We start from the raw sequence: 6,033 nt of genomic DNA on the forward strand, positions 1-6,033 counted from the left end.
AACACACTTTAAATGTGTGTTTGACTTAAAGGTACAGTACATCACATCACATGAATGTGATTTCCCATACACACGATGATATATTCACTTACCTCGAAAAAGTTTTAAAAGTGTCTTATCAGTGTGCTTTATGTCTTATCTAGTATCTTTGTGTGATTAGATTACTCAACCATTTCAGCCCAGTCAGGGTTTGTTCTTGTTAATTTATGATTACCAGACACCACAGGAGAGTCAGGAGGAGGCATGCTTTATCACTGGAAGGGTAGATACTGGTTAACTAAGAAGGACAAACAATACTCTCTAAAAGACACAGTGCTTTTGAAGATTCCTTGAGCACTGAACTTTGAATTGCCTATTTGCATTAATGTCTTTCCTCAAAACAAATAAGAACTCAAACTGTGAGGATGCAATGTGGACTCTTGTGGACGACATGTATCAGTTGAGTAGTCATTGGTGCACAAACTTGCTGTAAGTGATTTTTTTTAAAGTACCATCAAATGACAACACTAAAGATTTCTGGAGAAAATTTAGTTGTGTTTTCATCTGGAAAAATGATGGCCTACATTATTGGTCTTCTGGGGTGACGGCCAACAGAGTGGTGCGCCTGAATTGTGCTGCTGAGGCCTTGCAAAAAGTGCTAACAGCTAAGCTGCTGTCAGAAATAGTCTGATGTGTATTTTTTTTCAAAATGGAAAGTTGATGGGAAGTGTGCAGCCCCAGTGGCCTAATGGATAAGGCACTGGCCTCCTAAGCCAGGGATTGTGGGTTCGAGTCCCATCTGGGGTGAATGATAGCAGAGTGGCGCAGCGGAAGCGTGCTGGGCCCATAACCCAGAGGTCGATGGATCGAAACCATCCTCTGCTATCAGAGTTTTACGCGCAGTGAGGCCATGTCCACCGCCGCTATCTGACCGATGGCGCACAAAGTCACACGGACAAAACCCACCTTAGTCGTCACTCTGAAGCAAAATCCAACCAGACTGAAACTGGTCTGGTTAGCAATGAAGCATTTTGCTTCCACAGAGCGAAAAAAGGATCATTATGCAGCTGATTTTCCATTTTTTTTCAAAATGGAAAGCTATTGGCATGTGGCAACCCCAATGGATAAGGCACTGGCCTCCTAATCCAGGGATTGTGGGTTCGAGTCCCAGGTGAGCTGACCCATAGCAGAGTGGCGCAGCGGAAGCGTGCTGGGCCCATAACCCAGAGGTCGATGGATCGAAACCATCCTCTGCTATCAGAGTTTTACGCGCAGTGAGGCCATGTCCAACCCCGCCATCTGACTGATGGCGCACAAAGTCACACGGACCAAACCCACATTAGTCGTCACTCTGAAGGCTCAACAGCAAAATCCAACCAGACTGAATCTGGTCTGGTTAGCAATGGATCAATTTGGTTCCACTGAGCAAAACAAAGGTCATTATGCAGCTGCTTTTTCATTTTTTTTCAAAATGGAAAGTTATTGGCACATGTGCCTGGATAAGGCCAGAGATTGTGGGTTCGAGTCCCAGGTGGAGTGACCCATAGCAGAGTGGCGCAGCGGAAGCGTGCTGGGCCCATAACCCAGAGGTCGATGGATCGAAACCATCCTCTGCTATCAGAGTTTTACGCGCAGTGAGGCCATGTCCACCCCCGCCATCTGACCGATGGCGCACAAAGTCACACGGACCAAACCCACCTTAGTCGTCACTCTGAAGGCTCAACAGCGAAGTCCAACCAGACTGAATCTGGTCTGGTTAGCAATGGATCAATTTGGTTCCACTGAGCAAAAAAAAGGTCATTATGCAGCTGCTTTTCCATTTTTTTTCAAAATGGAAAGTTATTGGCACATGTGCCTGGATAAGGCCAGAGATTGCGGGTTCGAGTCCCAGGTGGGGTGACCCATAGCAGAGTGGCGCAGCGGAAGCGTGCTGGGCCCATAACCCAGAGGTCGATGGATCGAAACCATCCTCTGCTATCAGAGTTTTACGCGCAGTGAGGCCATGTCCACCGCCGCTATCTGACCGATGGTGCACAAAGTCACACGGACAAAACCCACCTTAGTCGTCACTCTGAAGCAAAATCCAACCAGACTGAATCTGGTCTGGTTAGCAATGGATCAGTTTGGTTCCACAGAGCAGAAAAAGGGTCATTATGCAGCTGATTTTCCATTTTTTTCAAAATGGAAAGGTATTGGCATGTGGCAACCCCAATGGATAAGGCACTGGCCTCCTAATCCAGGGATTGCGGGTTCGAGTCCCAGGTGAGCTGACCCATAGCAGAGTGGCGCAGCGGAAGCGTGCTGGGCCCATAACCCAGAGGTCGATGGATCGAAACCATCCTCTGCTATCAGAGTTTTACGCGCAGTGAGGCCATGTCCACCGCCGCTATCTGACCGATGGCGCACAAAGTCACACGGACAAAACCCACCTTAGTCGTCACTCTGAAGCAAAATCCAACCAGACTGAAACTGGTCTGGTTAGCAATGGATCAGTTTGCTTCCACAGAGCGGAAAAAGGATCATTATGCAGCTGATTTTCAATTTTTTTCAAAATGGAAAGCTATTGGCATGTGGCAACCCCCAATGGATAAGGCACTGGCCTCCTAATCCAGGGATTGTGGGTTCGAGTCCCAGATGGGCTAACCCATAGCAGAGTGGCGCAGAGGAAGCGTGCTGGGCCCATAACCCAGAGGTCGATGGATCGAAACCATCCTCTGCTATCAGAGTTTTACGCGCAGTGAGGCCATGTCCAACCCCGCCATCTGACTGATGGCGCACAAAGTCACACGGACAAAACCCACCTTAGTCGTCACTCTGAAGCAAAATCCAACCAGACTGAAACTGGTCTGGTTAGCAATGGATCAGTTTGGTTCCACAGAGCGGAAAAAGGATCATTATGCAGCTGATTTTCAATTTTTTTCAAAATGGAAAGCTATTGGCATGTGGCAACCCCAATGGATAAGGCACTGGCCTCCTAATCCAGGGATTGTGGGTTCGAGTCCCAGGTGAGCTGACCCATAGCAGAGTGGCGCAGAGGAAGCGTGCTGGGCCCATAACCCAGAGGTCGATGGATCGAAACCATCCTCTGCTATCACAGTTTTACGCGCAGTGAGGCCATGTCCAACCCCGCCATCTGACTGATGGCGCACAAAGTCACACGGACCAAACCCACATTAGTCGTCACTCTGAAGGCTCAACAGCAAAATCCAACCAGACTGAATCTGGTCTGGTTAGCAATGGATCAATTTGGTTCCACTGAGCAAAAAAAAGGTCATTATGCAGCTGCTTTTCCATTTTTTTTCAAAATGGAAAGTTATTGGCACATGTGCCTGGAAAAGGCCAGAGATTGCGGGTTCGAGTCCCAGGGGGGGTGACCCATAGCAGAGTGGCGCAGCGGAAGCGTGCTGGGCCCATAACCCAGAGGTCGATGGATCGAAACCATCCTCTGCTATCAGAGTTTTACGCGCAGTGAGGCTATGTCCACCGCCGCTATCTGACCGATGGCACACAAAGTCACACGGACAAAACCCACCTTAGTCGTCACTCTGAAGCAAAATCCAACCAGACTGAATCTGGTCTGGTTAGCAATGGATCAGTTTGGTTCCACAGAGCAGAAAAAGGGTCATTATGCAGCTGATTTTCCATTTTTTTCAAAATGGAAAGGTATTGGCATGTGGCAACCCCAATGGATAAGGCACTGGCCTCCTAATCCAGGGATTGCGGGTTCGAGTCCCAGGTGAGCTGACCCATAGCAGAGTGGCGCAGCGGAAGCGTGCTGGGCCCATAACCCAGAGGTCGATGGATCGAAACCATCCTCTGCTATCAGAGTTTTACGCGCAGTGAGGCCATGTCCACCGCCGCTATCTGACCAATGGCACACAAAGTCACACGGACAAAACCCACCTTAGTCGTCACCCTGAAGCAAAATCCAACCAGACTGAAACTGGTCTGGTTAGCAATGAAGCATTTTGCTTCCACAGAGCGAAAAAAGGATCATTATGCAGCTGATTTTCCATTTTTTTTCAAAATGGAAAGCTATTGGCATGTGGCAACCCCAATGGATAAGGCACTGGCCTCCTAATCCAGGGATTGTGGGTTCGAGTCCCAGATGGGCTGACCCATAGCAGAGTGGCGCAGAGGAAGCGTGCTGGGCCCATAACCCAGAGGTCGATGGATCGAAACCATCCTCTGCTATCAGAGTTTTACGCGCAGTGAGGCCATGTCCAACCCTGCCATCTGACTGATGGCGCACAAAGTCACACGGACCAAACCCACCTTAGTCGTCACTCTGAAGCAAAATCCAACCAGACTGAATTTGGTCTGGGTTGCTGTGGATCACGCAGTGGGGTACCATGTGAAGTCTCTGTAGTCACAGGAAATGTATGCATTCCCTGAACATATGTCGTCTGTTTAAGGGTAACAAAATACTTTGGTTTTGCTCATAACAGAGGTTTACTTTGTCTAAGACCAAATTACATCACAGTATTACATTTTCAGAATACAATTCTAACCACAACCAGAGGCAGCACACGTTTGTAAGAGGGCAGTTAAGTACTGTTTTTACCCTAATGTCAATTACTTTTTAGCCAACAAATGAAGTCCAGGAAATACAAGCATATGGCTGAATAAAGTACTTTTAGCCTGCTCTGAAAATGTCCCAACTGAGCTGGCCGTGGCACACCTGTCAAAAGATCACGCCATCAGTGAGACTGCCTGGGATTGTTTGGCAGGAGATGGATAACATCTACCTTTCTTCATGGACTCCTGTATATGTTGTGATGTTACTTTGTCTTTGTAACTTTGTATTTTTTCTGTCTCTACTTGGATTAATTTTGTTTGGTGTGCATAATTCAGTGTATAATTATTCGAAAACTAATACTACTCCTGTCTTGTTGTCTCATTACATCACTGGTTTTGTCTCACGTTACTTGTGTTTTTTATTGTTTTGCAGTGTAATGTCTCTATCCATGTTTGCTGTCAATGTCCTTCTCTAGTCTCTCCACCATTACTGGCCTAATGGATAAGGCCTTCTTAGTCTTGGATCATGGATCCAACAGCAGATCATTCTCGCTCAAATCTCAAACACTCCACACTCAGATCTGACGCTTCACTGTGAAAAGCTCATGTAGCTATGTTTTTGTTTTTCCCAGAAACTTTGATACACCATACAACATGTGTTTTCCTTTTTGTGTCTTTCTACACAGGTATTCAGGTTTGATCCTCAGGAGGTAACTGTCTTTTCCCAGTGAGCAAGGGATATTAACTCCCATTCAATCTCTGAATGTAGCCTCTATGTTTATTGATTAAAGTGAAAAAAAACAGGCTCTTTACCTCTGATGTTCTTCATAGGTCTTTTTCTGAATGTTTTAAACATAGGGAAGCCAGCTCAGTTTTCACAGCCAGTAACTGAAAACCTACATTACGACATGCTTTTTAAAAACACTGCTGGATGTAGGCAGTGGACTTTCATGAACTTTGATCTCTTCCCCTGTGTTTATTTCATTTGTACAACACACAAAGCTGGTACAAGATAACCAGCTCTTAATTACGAGGGCAATAAGAGGGAGGGATCACTAATGACTCTTATATTAATTTTATTATCACAATGACTCAGCTGTAATATTGACTTTATTATACATACAAACAAATTCATTCCAAGATTTTTGTCAATTCATTTCAAAAATGTATCTGTTTTCAATGAATATATGTTGATTTATATTTGACATTCATTTAAACAGTATTGTTTCTTTTTTTTAAACATTTCTGGCATGAAAGGGAGTAGCGTGTGGAAGAAGCATACACAGTCACAACGGCCTGGCACCTCTTCCTCATGCTGGTCACCAGCCTGGTCACACACTGCTGTGGGATGGCATCCCATTCTTCAACCAGCATTTGTTGCTAGTCAGCCAATGTGGTTGTGTTGGTCACTCTGGCACGACTAACACACCAAAGCTGACCCCACAAGTGTTCAATGGGGTTGAGGTCAGGACTGCTAGCAGACCACTCCATCCTCTCCACTCCCAAATTCTGGAGGTAGTCGCTGAGAAAACCCGC

At 46.2% G+C, this 6,033-nt stretch overlaps 8 non-coding genes across 8 annotated transcripts; all 8 read left to right on the forward strand.

Annotated features, from left to right (window-relative positions):
• The first annotated feature begins 713 nt into the window (after positions 1–713).
• Positions 714–786, forward strand: trnar-ccu. Its single transcript has one exon. It is a non-coding gene; the product is annotated as a tRNA-Arg (tRNA).
• A 6-nt stretch (positions 787–792) lies between these two features.
• On the forward strand, positions 793–864 carry trnam-cau. Its single transcript has one exon. It is a non-coding gene; the product is annotated as a tRNA-Met (tRNA).
• Positions 865–1,164: 300 nt separating this feature from the next.
• Positions 1,165–1,236, forward strand: trnam-cau. The gene has a single exon. It is a non-coding gene; the product is annotated as a tRNA-Met (tRNA).
• Positions 1,237–1,524: 288 nt separating this feature from the next.
• Positions 1,525–1,596, forward strand: trnam-cau. The gene has a single exon. It is a non-coding gene; the product is annotated as a tRNA-Met (tRNA).
• Positions 1,597–1,884: 288 nt separating this feature from the next.
• On the forward strand, positions 1,885–1,956 carry trnam-cau. Its single transcript has one exon. It is a non-coding gene; the product is annotated as a tRNA-Met (tRNA).
• A 299-nt stretch (positions 1,957–2,255) lies between these two features.
• On the forward strand, positions 2,256–2,327 carry trnam-cau. Its single transcript has one exon. It is a non-coding gene; the product is annotated as a tRNA-Met (tRNA).
• A 1,031-nt stretch (positions 2,328–3,358) lies between these two features.
• trnam-cau lies at positions 3,359–3,430 on the forward strand. Its single transcript has one exon. It is a non-coding gene; the product is annotated as a tRNA-Met (tRNA).
• A 299-nt stretch (positions 3,431–3,729) lies between these two features.
• trnam-cau lies at positions 3,730–3,801 on the forward strand. The gene has a single exon. It is a non-coding gene; the product is annotated as a tRNA-Met (tRNA).
• Positions 3,802–6,033: the final 2,232 nt, after the last annotated feature.

The sequence above is a fragment of the Acanthopagrus latus genome, chromosome 7 (assembly GCF_904848185.1).
Source record: "Acanthopagrus latus isolate v.2019 chromosome 7, fAcaLat1.1, whole genome shotgun sequence".
Lineage (NCBI taxonomy): Eukaryota > Metazoa > Chordata > Actinopteri > Spariformes > Sparidae > Acanthopagrus > Acanthopagrus latus.